The 17,222-nt window shown below is 50.1% G+C and overlaps 1 pseudogene across 1 annotated transcript in view; it reads right to left on the bottom strand.

Annotated features, from left to right (window-relative positions):
- Positions 1-4,636: 4,636 nt before the first annotated feature.
- The window catches only part of LOC309685553 (sentrin-specific protease 2-like), a 53,957-nt pseudogene continuing 41,371 nt past the window's right edge, over positions 4,637-17,222 (bottom strand). Inside the window, exons 2-8 of the transcript in view lie at positions 8,643-8,729; positions 7,296-7,427; positions 6,677-6,880; positions 6,470-6,549; positions 5,724-5,804; positions 5,181-5,276; positions 4,637-4,699 (exon numbers count right to left, since the gene is read on the bottom strand). The product of the transcript in view is annotated as a sentrin-specific protease 2-like (transcript). The remainder of the gene's footprint in view (positions 4,700-5,180; positions 5,277-5,723; positions 5,805-6,469; positions 6,550-6,676; positions 6,881-7,295; positions 7,428-8,642; positions 8,730-17,222) is intronic.

Genomic DNA, 17,222 nt, shown 5'->3' with positions numbered 1-17,222 from the left:
GGGGTGGTGGTGGTTTTTTGCCAGGTGTCGCTTTACCCAGTGGCTCGGGGAGGCGTTGGCATCAGGAAGCCTGTGCTAAAGCGGGGTGGGGGCCTCGCCGCAGTTGGTTAGCAGAGCCAAAGTCGTTATTAATGGTTATTAATGGTGCACTAATTACGCCCTTGTAACTGGGAAGCTCAGATGCCCCCTAAGCACCCCCCCCCGGTGCTTCTCTAGCCAGGCAAGCGCTGGGCGTCCCCCCCGCAGGAGAGGAGAGCACCTCCGGGGTGGGTGGAAGGGCATCACCCAACGGGGAGAGGACCAAGATGGGGCTTGGGTGTCCCTTGGGGTGGCCGGGTGGTGGGGTAGGGCTGCTGGGGGCTGCCACGATGAGGGACACCCCCACACCTTTCTCCATGGCTCCCAGAGCTCTGCTCCCTCCCTCCCTCCCACCCATCCAGTGCCACCGGAGAGGTGGTGTCCCCCCTCCTGGGGCGGGCAGGGGCTGTGCCACCCCATCGAACACCTCAATGCACCAAAGCACCTCACTGGGGGAGGGACTCTGCGCCTGGTAGCCCCGTGCTCCCCAGCACTGTAAGGATGGGGCTGAGCCCCCACCTCGGCCACCCTGTGCAAACCAAAGACCCCCCCACCCCCATTCCCCACAGCGCTGCGAGGATGCACAGCCGAGGGGTACGGGGAGGGCTCTCTCCATCCCACAGCCTCCCCCTTCCTCCTCCCTCGCCTCCCGACGCTCTCCCTTTAGTTGGACTAACACAGGCAGAGAGAGAGAGAAAGAGAGGGTTTATTATTCTTTATTTTTTTAATTTTTTATTTTTTATTTCCTAAAAGCCACCGGTTTTTCATCCCAGGCATGGCCAGAGGAGCTCACCCAGCGTTGAGGGGGGGAGGTTGGGCTGCGGCACACAGCGCAGCGGCTCATCAGTTTTTAGAATTAATGTAACGATAACAAAACTAACGGCGATTTTTAAGTTTTGTAAGGATTTTATTTATTTATTTATTTATTTCATTTCAGAGGGGGTGGGGGCGGGAGGGGGATGTTTGTTTTTTAGCACAAGCCGGCTTTTCTAGAGGTTAAAGAAAGGCCGTGCTCGGCCTTAAACGCTTTGGGGAAAGATCCCGGTTGCAAGGAGAGAAGGTGGGAAAAGAGGGGCAGGGGGGGAAAACAGATTTCCAAGAGGTTGTCAGCCCAGGGCTGGGGGAACAAAAAACCAAAACACTAGCAAAATTATTATTTTTTTTTAATTTCAAAAATAAAACACACACAACCCCCAACCCCAAATGACACACACACATCCACACACAAAAACTACCTCAGGTTTTCATACCTCAGCACATTGCGCTTCTGTTTCCCTTTTAGAGATTTTCTATGCCTTGTAAAACTGATAGCTGGAGCATTATTTTTGTTTATTTTCTTAATAAAAAAAAAATGAGTTGGAAAACACACTCTTACTGAGTGCGAGGCGGGAGAAGGAAAGCAATCCCACGGGTGCCAGAGCTCTTCCATAGTCTCCTTCCGCTGGCTGAGAGCCAGGGGCTGTTCCTTCGGAGAAAGCTTGAGAGATGTTTGAAAAGAGAAAAAGAAAAAAACCAAAAGAAAAAAATGGGGGGAGAAAAAAAAAGAGGGGAAAGAAGAACAAAGAGAAAAAGGAGATAAAAGGGGGGGAAGAAAAAAGGGGGGAAAAGAAAAAAAGGGAAAATGAAAAAAGGGGAGGGAAGAGAAAAAAAAAGGAAAAGGAAACAAAAACCCCAAATATAAAAAAAGAAAGGTAAAAAGGAAAAAAAAAAAAACAACCAAACCAAGCAAGGAAAGTGGTGAAAGCCATCGGGCAAGAGGGACGAGAGCCGGGGGTGAGGTGGTGGTACCAGCGCTGGCCCTGGGGGCTGCGACACCACACTGCAAAGTGTTCTGTGAAAAAAAACCAACCAAATCCCACGCAATGACAAAATCAAAAAACAAAGAGAAATCTCTCCAGCTCACAAGAGCCTGAGCTGCTCTCCGTTGCTTTCGTTCCAGTGTCTCGGGGGGGTCACGGCCGAGCTGAGATTGGGGGGGTGGTGGTGGGAGTTTGCCCCATGGCTGTGATGGGGGGAGAAGGGGTGGGTGGGGAGTGGGGGATGCGGTGTGGGGTTTTTTTTGGGGTGGTGGTGGTGGTTTTTTTGCCAGGTGTCGCTTTACCCAGTGGCTCGGGAAGTGTGACAAAACGGGAAAAAGGGCTTCACTGAGAGGTTCAAATTAACAATTTCTTTGGACTTCGCTCACGGGTCCAATACGTCACTATTGCAAGTTCTGTGTGTGCGATGGCGATTACACTATTGCAATTTAAAAGAAATTAGCGGGATCCACTATTGCGAGCTACAAATGCCCCCGACAAGTAGCAACACAAACCACAAGGGCGCTAGATATTAATACCTTAGAAGAGTGCACCAGTCACAAACTCAATCGCATGGCATATACCGTACGGATGTTTCTTAGTCACTTACCCTCTCTCTCTCAGGTGAGGTCGCTCCATCCCTGGGAAGTTACCCTGTACAGCGTCCTGGATGGGGGGGGACGGATCTCCTAGGGGCCAGCTGTATCCTTGGAGGATTCCCCATTTGTCTCCCCAGACCCTGCGGTTTATATTTCCTGACTCTGGGAGGGTGCAGGATTATGCCCGAGTGGATTACACTGTCTGGGATATTTCCCTCTGGTGGTGCCATAGCGAAGTCTCTGTTGCCAATTTGTGATGTCCGGCGCTCAACGTCACGGGAAGAGTGGGGGGATGGGACTCGGGGCATTTTGTTTGTTAAGGGCCATTTGGTTTTGGTTGTTCTGTGCCATCTTGAGATAAGCCCGGGCTGAGCTGTTTTGCAGCTGCCCCCAAGTTCTCTCTGCACAGCCAAGGCACGGCGGAGATGGAGCTGAGTGGGATGGCAGCTCCCTGCCTCTCACCTCTGGTGCTCTGAAACCGGCTTGGCTGGCTGCTCCCATACAGGGAGGCGTGTGCATGACAAAGCCTGCACTAAAGCGGGGTGGGGGCAGTTGGTTAGCAAAGCCAAAGTGGTTATTAATGGTTATTAACAGCACACTAATTACGCCCATGTAACTGGGAAGCTCAGATGCCCCCTAAGCACCCCCCCCGGTGCTTCTCTAGCCAGGCGAGTGCTGGACGTCCCCCCCGCAGGAGAGGAGCACACCTCTGAGGTGGGTGGAAGGGCATCACCCAACAGGGAGAGGACCAAGACGGGGCTTGGGTGTCCCTTGGGGTGGCCGGGTGGCGGGGTAGGGCTGCTGGGGGCTGCCACGATGAGGGACACCCCCACACCTTTCTCCATGGCTCCCAGAGCTCTGCTCCCTCCCTCCCAACCACCCATCCAGTGCCACCGGAGAGGTGGTGTCCCCCCTCCTGGGACGGGCAGGGGCTGTGCCACCCCATCTAACACCTCAACGCACCAAAGCACCTCACTGGGGGAGGGACTCTGTGCCTGGTAGCCCCGTGCTCCCCAGCACTGTAAGGATGGGGCTGAGCCCCCACCACGGCCACCCTGTGCGCAAGGACCATGTCACGGGGCACATGGCAGCGTGCCAAGTGTGCAAAGCTGGAGGAGGAACATCTCCTCCAGCCGCGCTGAGGGCAGCAACAGTGTCACTCGCACTGTGGCTCTACCCACGCTCTCCTGGCAGCACAGGAAAGCGCAAGCTCGTCACCTCCCAAAGGCCACTTCCTAACGAGAAGCGAGGCCCAGCTCCTGCACAACACGGCTGGCCCAAAGCGGGCTGATTCTGCCCCCTGGGGTGGTCTCAGGGGAGCTGGTGGGCACATATGGACATGCCGAAGGGCCAGAGCCCACCCTGTGACGCTGTAGGCAGAGGGGACAGTGGTACCTGGACAATGTCCCCACCGCCTCACACACGGAGGCTTTCAGCAGTCACAGCCACCCGGGCGCTGCCAAGGGGGCAGCAGGGGCTCCCCACGGGGGGTTTACAGAGCACAGAGAGCGTCCGTACACCACTAACCCCTCTCCAGGGGCGGATTTTCGGGATGCTGCTTGCTCATCTCACCGCTGAACAACTCCCCGATTGCTCCTTCAGCACGTTGTGACCATCGCTTCGTGGCTTTTGTGCTCCGATACTCATCCTGGCTCCAATCCTCTTCCTGGGGGATTGTGAGGGAGCAAAAGACCACATCGCTACATCCAACTTTTTTTTCAGTTAAATAAAAAAAAAAGAATAAATCACCCTCTGTCATTATCAGGTAGAGTTTCATTCCAGTCAGGCTCTTTTTATTAAAATAAATATTTAAATTATATAAAGAAATAAATATTTCTCTTTTCACATTAAATAACTCCCTGGAGACAGCAAAAAAAAAAAAAACAACCCAGAGTTACTGTCTCCAAAATAAGGAGGGTGGGAGGGGAATAAACCATCTTAACTTCTACTTCATAACCTAAAGAGGAAAATTTGCCTAAGAAATGTAACTAAAGCTCTAAGAAATGTAACTAAAGCTCTAAGAAATGTAACTAAAGCTCTAAGAAATGTAACTAAAGCTCTAAGAAATGTAACTAAAGCTCTAAGAAATGTAACTAAGATCTAAGAAATGTAACTAAAGGTCTAAGAAAAGTGACTAAAATATGAACTCTAATTGTCCACGTGTCACAGCAGCTGTTGATGGATTATCTCCCACACCATCTTCTTGCGGAAGTATGGCATGTGAGTCTGAAAAGAGAAGAGAAATCCATTAAATAACGACATCACGGCAGAAAGAGGCGGAAAACACGCATAAACGCCCAGCGGAGTCCTTAATAGGATGTTCCCTTTAGGAACTGTCAGCCATTTGGGTACAACACCCCACGCGGCTCCTAAGAGGGTGACACGACAACCCAACAAAACCAGATTGACTTGACCGCGCGACAGCTTACAAGCACGCTAACAAAAGACCGGTATAAAATAAAAATAAGCAGCGGCAGTATCTTGCCCAAGAGGAATCTCACCGGCAGCAGCTCCCAAAGGCGGGGATGGAGAACCACAGCTCTGCCCTGCCCAGGCCACTTGGAAGTTCTGACCCCAGCAACTACGCACCGAAACGGGGCACAAAACCTCAGTCCCTGCCCCAGACACAATTAAGAGCTGCTGCGTAACCTCCCTGGCTCCTGTCCCTGCGCGAAAGGGGCTGGAGGGGTTTATGACCTTCACTCACCTGGGTAAAGTTGAACGGTTTCTCTCTGGAGATGTAATCTGCGTATTTGCACATAAAGACGCCGCAGTCGCTTCCGTTCAGCTGCTGAGGGATCTCCTAAGGAATGCAAAGAAGATGGAAGATTTCCCTCTGTATCAAAAGAAAAGCAACTCGGAAGTAGCGCACATTACCCACACCGACACTGCGCTCACCGCACACTCCTGACCCTACTTGCGTAATCCCGAATACCCACTCCCGCCCACGAGGAACAGACCCAATTCACTGCTCACCATCCCTCCCCTCTGCCTCCCGGACTCGGACACTACAACCCAAATTCTTGGCAGGCCCAGAAGGGGCAGCAGCCCTCCTCCCTGCGAGGCCTCTCGAGGTTCGCACGGCGTCTTTCTCAAGTGACCTTTCTTAAATCCAGTCTGTAGGGACCGCTTTTTACTATTAACTCCTCGAGAAACATCAGCTCAACCCTTTGCTTTGTCACGTGCCAGGATCTGGGCCCCAAAGAAGCACTTACAGTTCCCATTTCAAACCCAAGTGGTGCTCACGTACACGTGGCTCCATGCTGTGAAGAGTCCACTCTGAAACATTCAGCTCCAGGTTTCTTTTTTCCCGGCTTTTTGCAGGCATTGGCTGGTTAAAACAAAAGGGAAAAACAGAAATCCCTTTTCATCTCTGTAATTTAGGCCAACAACAAAATAAAACGGCTGAAGGATCACAGGAAGATGGACGGCAGGACGGGAAAATGTCAGAGGATCCTCACAGCAGCTGATTTAAGGCTGATTTGGGAGGAAAAATCCCAATCTGAAACTTACAAACATGGGGAGAGGCTGTGAGCTAATGGTCAAGAATGAGGCCAACAATTCCAACAGAGACTTCCACACAAACCTAAGTTCATTGCTTCGGAGAGGTCAAAAAACCCCAAATCACATGTTATCAGAGGACCAAGAGACAAACCAAGCAGGGAACCGTAATGCCATAATTCCACCGGGTGCCTTGATCCCACACCCTGGGCTCCGACTAACAAAGTCGGCACACGTGTGCCACGGGGCTATGGCGTATTTGGCTGTGCCTATCACGGGAAGGTGGCAGAATCCAGGCACCCCAGACCCTGGGTGGAGGGGACGCTGTGACACCAGATAAGCAGTCAATGCCAGACAACTCGCAGCAAGCAACTCCAGGATTCCTGGTTGGTTATCTACAAGCCATGTGAAAACTTGCAGTCGCCTTACAGGGACTAAATCTAAAAACCCTCTCCTCATTCACACCATAAAAGCAGTGACGGAGCGGTTACTTACAGCAAAGTCTGACAAATTTCATCCCCTTTCTGTGCCAGTGAGTTCAAGTATGTGATGGTCTTCTTTCTGACATCTATGACCTGTTATTAAAAGGTGACTGTGAGACAAAGCACAACCTTGTGCCGCACACCCACCAACACCTAAATGACTTCTCTTGCCAGTTTTTTCTCCCCATCCAACTCCAGAGAAAAAGCCCGTGGAACTCACAGCTAGTGTCCAGTGCGCTCACAAGTTCACAGGCATGAAGATGATGTCCTGCTTGAAGACATCCACACTCCTGGTCCACCTCCTGACTGCTTCATAGCCCCCCGATGTTAGTTTGGGATAAAAGAAGGTACTGAAAGCGTAGACCGCTGGATACCCTTCCTTCTTGCCTCTTTCCATCAGCAGACCCATGTAGAAATTAACGACCTGTACCATAAAGAGTAACCATGAGGTGTGAAAATAAGACGCTGGCTTTCCCAACGAAAAATACAGCACCACCTCTTTTCTGGCCACCCTTAAGCACGCAGCGGAGAGAACTCCAGCCTCAGCTGTCAGCTTTTGTTCCCAGAATTTCACACGGGGTTACATCGGCAGTTTGATCAAAACACCTGCCCCCCACGCCAATAACATGAACTAAATCCTGGAAGCTGCGTCATACAAGAAGTAAAGGAACTTCCAGAAACACTCGACCCTTCAATACCTCAAGTAAGAACTGTACAGATATTTCTAGGCTCTGCAGCGGAGGTCGTCAAAGAACGTTGATGAGACTTCTGTACACGGCGGAGGGGTATTTTTCAATAAAGGCTGAATGAGACTGTCCCTGTGCTGCAGCTGGTTTTACCTCATCATTTAGCCAGCAAAGGTTCCTGAGCGTGCGGATGTCCTCACGAGTGACCTTTAGTTTGAAGGCACTGCTCATGATCTCATCTGGCTCACCTCTGCCAAATGCGGCACTGACCTCTCTCTCCATGGCCTGAAAGGAACAATTCAATGGGGAAGGACTTGTGAAACAGAGCACGGAGCACGCTGACCTGGGGGCAGCTTTCCACTGAAACACGGCCTGTAAATTCAGCTCAGGTGACAGAGCAACTGCCTTTGACAGTTTCTTGGCTCAGTGAGCGATAGCGCTTTTGCCTTGCTTGCTTGGTTTCAGCATCCCAACTTTGAACTTTAGAGCCCAGGCTTGCTGCCATTTCTTTTCACCAAGGACGTTGGGATAAAACCCGTAAACTCAGCAAACACGCTAAAGCAGCTGAAAATGGAACACAAGTCTGGCAAACCCCTTTCCCACGTGCTGCTGCGGCCCTCGCAATACCCAGGTTTAAGCCAACCCCAGCGGGCATCCTCCGTACTGAGGCAGCTAAGTCAGGAGCCTGAAAGAATGTGAAGGTGGGGGACTTCAAAGGGAACGGCAAAGGGGGAAACTGAGGCAGCTACACTGGAGTCAGGCAATGGGGAGTCCAGGTTGTACACGCAACTGGTTGCAATTTGCACGTTCCCATCTAAGTCTGCTTAATGAATGCAAATAAATCAGTATGTCTGGTAGTATAAAATACTCTGATCTCCAATAGCATCTTCTTCTTGCTTGAATCTGGGTGAGCAAAATAAGAAAAACACCCGGTTTCCCTTGTACCCAGCATCAACTCCGCAGACTTTGTAAACTCTGCATTTGCTCGCCCTTTCCAAGTCTATCCTCAACAGGCAGGAAAAGGCGGGGGGAGCTCAATTAGACTGCAACTCTGAAGAATAAAAGCAGCCGAAATTCATACAAGCAGGGGAAACTGAACTCCCACTCCCTGGTGGTCGGCACCATGGATCAGCAAGCTGATCTTTCAGGTTCTATCACCATGGTAGGACAAGAGGCACATCCAATATAACTGGATGAGTCGAGTAAGCACTGCTCTGGAGACTGGTGTTCAACCTGGACTCATTTTTTGTCCTGGTAACAGAAGGCCCACAAACCCTCAGGTCAGCACAACTGAAGGAGCGCTGGAGCACACGAAATCCTTCAAACCAGCTTTAGTGCTGACCCTCGCACTGTGAAGTCACAGCCGCAGACACTCGCTAACAGGTTCAATGCAAGTTCTTCAGATTTCAAAAAGCCTCAAGAACCACCTAGAATAAGAGGAGTTCCCTGCAGCTCTGTTGCAACCTTCTGTTTTGTGTAACAAACTGTTGGCTACGGTACCTCTGTGAGCGGAGGAAAGCGTTCCGCTGTTTTTCCCAAGCTTGGCACTTTCTTTCCTTCCACATTGAGGCTGGCTGACTTTTTGGACTGCACATGTGTTGGGTGTCCTCGGAATAACGCATCTTCTGAGATTTCAGTGCCATGCTGCCTCTGTTAGACAAACGGACGTTAAGCTAGCAATCAAGCACAGATTTGTTTGCTCGGGGATAGGACAGAAAATCTTGCTTATATAGGGAACTGGAAGGGTTTTTGTATACACATCCAACCAGCAAACCCCAGAGTTACTTTTTATTGACGACTGCATTCCAACTGTGCACCCATGGAGTGCTGCACTCAGAGGCAAGAGAGGCAGAAAGCTCGTTTGGCTTGGGCTAGCGTTAAGAACCCCAGCAAAGCCTCCACGTGTAGGTATCAAGTTGAGAGCGAGATTACTATTTCTGATTTCCATTATTAAAATTTTATTTTTGACCTCAATCCTGACCAGAGGTGAAAGTCAAAGAGATGTACTTCCCATCCCAGCAAACAAGATAAGACTAAAGACACCCCAGTCCAGCTTTGCAGGTCAACTAAGGCTGTGCGCTAAAGATTTTGAGGCTATACCCAACACATGAAAGGGGAAGAATCAAAACGGTATAGTGTAGCGTGCTCCTAATAGTCCAGAAACAAAATTAACGGCAGCGTAAAACACTTTGCAACAGCGCTACTCATCAAATAATGCTCCCACTTTCCTGGGAAAAAAACAACCTGGGCAAATACAGATATTGTTGAGTAAGTCATGTGAAGTGGAGAGTGCTGAAGTTTCTGATCACAAATAGCTCTATTTTCCTTGTGAGTAACACAAGCTTACCCCTGCGATGGTTTGTTTCACTGCTCCTTCCTCTTCCTGAGAGTTTTCTTCTGGTGTGCAGTACCTGCCAGGAGAGGGAGAGAGAGAAGTGAGCTGTGTAACCGTCCTGTCCCATGGAATTCTCAGGAATTCACCTTCTGGACAAGAAAGGCTTTTTCAAGGCTTATTCTGACTACAGCCCCGGTTGCGCACATCAACATGTGACAATATCGCCTCAACTTCCAGAACTGTTCTTTCTTAGCAGCAAGACTGGGATAGAATGAAGAGCTGGGAGCTCTGGAATTATTTTTTTTTTTCATCTACTTGTACAAGACTCCTTTTCTTTCTCTTTATCAGTTGCATTATTTGGAAAACAGGGAAGCAACCAGCACTTCCTCTATCGAGTGCTTTGTGATCTACTGCTGATAAACACTGCACGCTGGGTGTTCTACTGCAAGGTGTAACAGGAACATCTGCAACTAGACTTGCATCCAAACAGAGTGAGCTTCGGGAAACTAAGATCAGCACACTGTTTACTTGCCTTCTACAGGCCAGTCAAGAGAGTGACTATCCCCATTTGGAGAGGATTGTCATTCAATCCACGCAGACTCTGAAGAGCAAACAAATACACAGACATTGAAGTTGTCCAGATATATGTCCCTGCTTCAAAAACACAAATTCGCATTGTCACCAAAAGACCCCTTTTTTTCAGGAGGGAGACCTACACCAGACTCTCACGGTATTCTACGCTCATTGTGCTTTAACGGCTTTCAGTCCAGCATGGTAAGAGGAGATATCACAAGCTTTGTCAAATCGTTTCAGTTAGTAGCTAAATCCGAAAAAAAAAAGGCAAGAAAATGTCCCTTTTACTTGAACGCATGAGTTATTTTCTCTCCATCTCTCCCCTCCAGCTTAGGGGAACCACTGACACTTTAAGCACACAACAGTGCCGCACAGCTAAATATAGCGCTAGTGTTTAAAGCAGGGAGAAGAACAAGGACGGAATTAGCTACAAAACAGGACTGCCGCAACTGAACCTCTCTCTGCTCCCATCTACGCTTTCTCCTCTCTCATGTAAGGGCAGGTCACTGCAGAAAGATGCGTGCATCTTACTGCCGTACAAAATCTGCAATAGCTGCACCTACTGCCCCCAAAACCCATTTCCCTCAACACCACAAAGCCCTCAGAATTCACAGTCCTGCCAGCTCAGACAGCCAACACCAATGAGGCCACTGGCCTCTCAAACCCAACCGCACGCTGCCTTTTTCCCCCTCCTAGTCAAACCCCACGCATCCTCTAAGTCCCAAAAACTGCCTCAAGTCCCACCAGGCTTTACAAGCTCTCTCATCCTTATGCTCAGGATGCGAGTTTCCAAGTGAAAGAAATGAAATGTCAGCTCGTTGATGGCTCGGCAGAACGACTCACAAACCAAAACGGATTCTGCAAATCCAAGGACAACTTGGTACGGCCACCACTCGCACCCTTACTGGCTTTCTTCCCACAGCAAACACCACACCAGCACAACCCTCTTTGTCACGCAGCACGGCTCTCGCATGGGAGCTGTGTTGGAGATGCACCTGGCTTGCGAGCAATTCCGGAGCCGCAAGCTAGCTACTCCTCTTTCACAGCACTGAGACGATCAAATACCATTGGTCATCTTCGGGACTCTACCAGCGGCTGAGAGACACACTCACGCAGAGCCAAAAGAAACAAGAACCATCATTAAAAGAGACTCTACCTGATCGTATCACCTCTCTGCGACCACTGCGGGCAGCAAACATCTATACATTCAACACCTGCACAGAGAAGCAGTAGTAAGAAAACAAGAAGTCGACTTTCAATCACCATCAGAAAGACACAGCTCTCAATTTCTGGGTGATAAATAAAAAACCCCAAAACTTTTAATGATGACTGTATGGTCAGGAGGTTTGAATTCTGGCAAGCACTTTGAACATCATCTGCCAGTGTATAGGAAATGCCCTGTTCCGATTTGAAGTCTACCTACAAAGTGGAACGGATTGGAACCATGGGGATACTCACCGGTCCTTAGTGTTGGACGTGGACAGACATCTCCTCTGTGTTTTGGTTCTTCTACGTGACTCACAGTCATCACTGGTTCCTTGGAGGAGGCTTGAACGCTTTGGGGCAGGAAAAAAACAACAGAGGAGAATCACAATTTTTATATGTGGGGCATTTGTTATCAGTGCGTACCAATTCACGGTGGCTTTTAGGGTTTTTCTTTAGAAAGAAAAAAATATTCTTTGCACATCCGACAAATATCTGCATCAACCTGAGGAGGCCACTTTACTCTGTGGGACAAGACAGAGTTCATTTCAACCAGCCTTGACCAATTCTGCTCAATCTATTTGTTAAAGATCATGCTGACAGTGAGAATGGCAATGTCCACAACATCCATACTGCTGGGACATTTTACTTCAGACCCGCCCTGCTCTGACCTCAGGGACTATATGCTCTGTAGCAGTTGGAGTGCATTAGACCCGTTCCCCAGGAACCTTCTCTAGTTTAGCTTCCTCTGAAAGGAATCTCTTTCTCATGCTCCAGATCTGCTCCAAAATATGAGCCAAACCACAATAAGCAACGACTGGGAGATTAGACGCCGAAAGCAGAGTCTTGACCCGCTCTCAAATGCGGTGCACTTAAACTCAGTGCACCCAAAATTACATGAGAAAATGTTTTCTGTATCATTTTCATGGTATGGATTTTCATCTGAAGTGGCGGATTCTGGCGCAGCGTGCTCCTTAGTGGGCGGCCTCAGTGGTAAGAAGCTGTCTGGAGCAGCTTTGATGCTCTGTTTGCCGTTCCGGCTTGTGCTGAAAACATCAACGGCAAAAGAAATCGTATCCAGAGAACATTTAAATATGCACCTCCACCACCAACTACTTTGTCAAGCACGTACACCGATGACGATGGAGACAGACACGAGATGTTCGTGACTTTCAGATGAAGACCTGCTGTCTTCAACTGGCTAATGGGGAAGTACAGAGAAGTAAAAGTGAAAATCACAACAACTGCCTTGAAGATACACTGTCGATTGTGTCCTCAGCCTCCTCTCAAGTTCAACACTTCCTCTTACCGCAGACCTTTAATCTCTAGCTAGTCTCCTGCACCAATTAAGTAGCTGGGTTTAAAGAAGAAGTTTAAAATTGGTTCTTCGGGGAGGAAGCAGCTGGAGACCTCCCTTACCATAGGCAGTAAACCTTTCGGGGAAGAAGTCAAAGAAAACGGAAAGATTTTTACCTCAGACGTGGAATTCTCTTGTGAGGACGGGATAGTGTTTCCTTCGTCAGGTGAGCATGGGTTCCACACGGCATTTGAGCTACGAGAGAACAGCATAAGGTATCAGTAACTCTCAAAGGAAACTGAAGAGGTTCATGAGTTTACAGTAACGAGCTTCACCAAAGATAAATTCTCATTTTCTCTCTCACATCATCGTATTATTTGTGTTATGTCACTTGAGGACATTTTTGGGTTTTCACACTGGCAGCTACAGCAAGTTGTGCGCACAAGGTATTGCCAGTCAAAAACCTGAAATACAAAAGGCTTCTTGGGATCTACTACCTAAAAGGAGCCTTGAAAACAATCTACTTCTGGCAAGCTAACAGTGGACGGATCAGAACGGAAGGACTGCATCCAAGGCAGCTCTGGCACTGAGATGACAAGATAAACGCCCGGCCCCACTCCAGAAGCAATGCAAGGATGCAGGTAAGAAACAGAGGTCACGCTCAAGTCTTCCCAGATGCTGCCTCGTCCTGTGCCTGCAATAATCCGTACAGAACCCTAGGGGTAGGCTTGGACAGTACACAAGGTAGGGTGAAAATGAAACAAGTAGTATAACTTGATGTCAGCCTTAATGATTTGCAGCATTGATACATCGAGCGACGAAAATCGTGGTCTTTTAGTTGAAGGCTCAAAAGAAGTGGACCGAGGCTTAAAAGAAAACAAAAAAAAGTACCAACGTGAGTATAACTTGAATGTGAATCCAAGCAAACACACTTCCTGAGACTTAGTCAGCTCTGCTATGACTTGGGGACCATGACACGCTGGTTCACACTGCAGAAGAATGCAAATCTTTGCAGGACCTTTAACAGGTATGCTTTAATTTTTTAATACAGGCTCTCATACGTGAAGCGATTAAAAGAATACAAGCTTGTCACTCAGTAATCACTCAGTCAGCTCCTAAAGTGTGATAGTTCAGCCCTTGAAAAATATATTTTGTACAAATCAGAGTTAATGACGCTCTCAGGAATGAAGAATTAGAGCCCGACAGTCTCTTAGCCCTCTTATCCCATGGGGCAATAAGAAAAATAGCACTACACCTTTGAACCAAACTAGGGAGTCAAGCAGTCGGTGGCTCATTTTTACAGAGCCAAAGTCTTACAGGAATCCTCTCCTGGGCTGGTGGCTAATGAGCAGAAAGAGGTTTATCCACAGGAAGTATGCAGTTTTTCTTGCCAGGTAGTGTATTTTGATTCCTTAACCACAAACTCGAGAAAGAGAATAACGCAGACTTGAGTAAGGCAAACCCAGCCCACATTAGAGCTGCCTGCTAGAAATGGAAAAGAACCACCTACAGCTGTACAGGCTCAGAGCAGGCTCAACCTCAAGATGCATTAGGGAGAGCTGCTTGCTCTCGCACCTTGCACAGACCCTAATATTTCAAACCCCTCGCTAACCTCTTCCGCAGACTCTGTGAATGGAGCATCTTTGCTGACGGAGGCCGCCGGGCGTTTGGTTGCCTTGGTCGGCAACTGCAGCACAGCAGAAACTTTCTCTTTCTGTTCAGAGATGGAATAATCTAAAAACCAAAGACAGGCCATATAAGAACATGATAGAAAACCAACAGAGTTACATTGCGAATACAGCCAGGAGGGAGCACACAGCTTTGATTTAAAATACTCTTTCTGCTGACACGCGCGGGCTCACCGCCAGAGACCTGGGCTATCTCCTGCTGGCAGTAAAAGTATTGTGTCCTGCCACAGTCACCGCAGATAACGTCATACAGAGGGCTAAGCCCCACCATACACCCTCAAGCCATTGGCTATAGGGATAGATAGCCACAAGGAAAGAACAGCTTGAAAAGCCACTGTTTCAGGAACAATGCCAGAGCACAAAAGTCAGACTTTTCGAAGGGACACAAAACCTCAGAAAAATCAGGCATATTCAATACTTCTGTAATGTGCAATACCTGATGTTTTCTTTTTCGGCAGACTCTCGTCACCATCGTCCACAGGTATCCAAACGCTGAGGAACGAACACACACAACAGCGTTTTGCAACCCTAGGGAAGCTCCCAAGAGGCTGACTTCCCTTCACAGGGCCCAAACTTCCAAAGTTACTTTTCCTATCCCGAAGGTCTCCCCCTCCAAGCGCCCCTGGGATCATCTCAGGCACACACACGCCTAACTGCACCCCTCCTCAACACCCCCCAACCTCTCCCAGCCAACGACCGCTCTCAGAGAGCTAATTATCCCGCTGGAGCACATTAAGCCTCTTTTTCTCGTTCGGTTAATGCTCCCTAACATTTTACATTTGTTCCTATCGCCAAAAACTTAAGTTCATATGTAAAGTTTTCCTCTTTCCTCGGGGAAAGCAGCACACCAGAGATTACTACGCCATCTAAGTTCATAAATCACTACACCGAGTTGCAAAGAAAAGTCTAAGTAGGACAGGAAATAAAAGGTGGGAAAGCAACAACTGCATACACCCACTTCAATCACTTACTGCTAAATCAGTGCTCGTCAATGAGTTCTTGAAATAATTCTTTGCTGCACCCTTTCTTACTAAGCATAAGTCCAAGTATTATATCAGTTGATAACAATGATAACATCTAGTAAAAATTTTTCCTTTGGGAATGGAGCACAAAGGTTGCTCCTAGGTGGGTTTTCCTCTATTTGTTTTTTTTTTTTTTTTTCTTCTATTTGCCCCCCCAAAATGTCATGACAGACTCCAAGGATTCTTTGAAGAATTCTTTGGTCTTTCTTACACAAAGGAATTTCTTTTAAACTGTTATGCCCTGAAACCCTGCTGATATCATTGCTTCTGGACTACCTTCTCTCTGTATCAGGAGCACAAAGAAGTCCCTAAAAGCACCTTTCATACAACATCAAGAGTATTGGCTATTACTATGCTATTAAAAGTCAGGCAGAAAATATTGGGGGGTAGGCATTAGAGGGAAATATCTTCCCATAAAAATGCATTCTTACTCAGCATATTTGATACTTCAAAAGGCAAAATCTTTGTATCCTCCTGCTCAATTGTTAGCAGGAGCTAACTCCTTCTGAGCTGCTCTCCAGGCTCAAGGCTACGTCCTGAGAGAAGCGCAGTTTCAATACCTGACTGCGGTTACGGCAACTGTCTGTGAACAGAAATGCCGCTTTCTCCAGCTTTACCAGAGCACCCAGCACCTGGAGAGCATTGTTTTGTCCTTTTTTACCTTACCAGCCACTTGGAGGTTTAGAATCAGCTTGATGGCGAGAAAAGAGGAATTCTCTCTTGGGAAGTTGTAATAAGCTGCTCCCCGCTCCTTCACCACTCCAAGTCTCCACCCCCTCTTTTTTCCTTTTCAAGCCCCCGCTGTGCAGACAGAAAGCCAACGAGGGGGTGGCTTTGCCCACGGATTTGGGGGGAACATCTGGAAGCCACAGTCATCTCAGCATCACAGGGGAACAACTCTGACTGCGGCACGGGGCGAGCCCACAGCGGCAGGAGCCACAGCCGCCGCACAGGGCCGGAAGGACGGGGATGCCGGGCTGGGAGAGGGCGGGGGGGGGCACGGAGCTGCCGGGGGCCCACCACGAGCCCCACCGCCCCGGAGGGGGGGCTCTGGGCGGGCAGAGGGGCCGAGCCCAGCCCAGGGGAGGGCAGCCAGAGCCAGGGGAACCCCAGAGCAAGACCCCACCCTGCACCCGAGCCCACAGAGCAACTAACGCCGCTCCCGCCCGAGGAGAGCCGGCCGAGGCGCCGGGCGGGCTCCCGCCAAGGAGGCCCCGGGGGTCCCGCAGGCCCCAGGCGGGGGGGGGGAGAGAGGCGGAGGGGGGAGTGGGTGCCGGGGCGATGCCTGGGGGCGGCCCTGAGGCGGCGGGGCGGCTCGCTGACCTGGGAGGGGCGGCCTCTTGCGCGGCGGCGGGGCCGGGGGCGGCGAGGACGGCGACGAGGGCCCCCAGCAGCCATTGCTACACAGGCCCCGGCCGGCCCCCGGCGGAAGTGCGGCCGACCCGCGCGCCCAGCGCCGCCTCCCCATTGGCTGCCGCCGCCGAGTCCCGGCCCCTACGAGCTGGAGGGGAGGCTGAAGGGGGGGGGAGGGGGGGTGGATATGCGCAGGCGCGTTGCCGTCTGTGCTCTGCCTGAGGGAGCCGTTGAGGGCCGCCCAGCCCGCCTCTGCCCCTGCCCTGCGGTGGGGCCGGGCCGGCGCCGTCCCGCCTCGCCCCGCCCTCCTGTGTCTGGGGGAGGCGCTGGCCCTTCTCCGAAAGCCCCGAGCCGGGCGCCGGGAGGCCGAGGAGTGCCCGGAGGAGAGGAAGAGGCCTGTTTGCCCTCGGGGAGAGGCCCTCACAGAGGCCAGAGGGGGGCCCCCTAGAAGCCCTCCAGAGACGGAGGGGCCTCCCAGAGAGGGTACCGTGGTTTTGATGCTGCTGGACATGGGGTCATTGTCAGCTTTGGGGATGGAGAGGCACAGCGGGCGCTGCCTGATGGTTTTCCTTTCTGTCCGTGTCCTCCCCAGGCCCAGGGGTGAATATT

The sequence above is a fragment of the Vanellus vanellus genome (assembly GCF_965231255.1).
Source record: "Vanellus vanellus genome assembly, contig: HAP1_SCAFFOLD_47, whole genome shotgun sequence".
Classification (NCBI taxonomy): Eukaryota; Metazoa; Chordata; class Aves; order Charadriiformes; family Charadriidae; genus Vanellus; species Vanellus vanellus.
The sequence above is the reverse complement of the archived record's forward strand: the minus strand, read 5'-3'. Positions and strand labels throughout refer to the sequence as shown.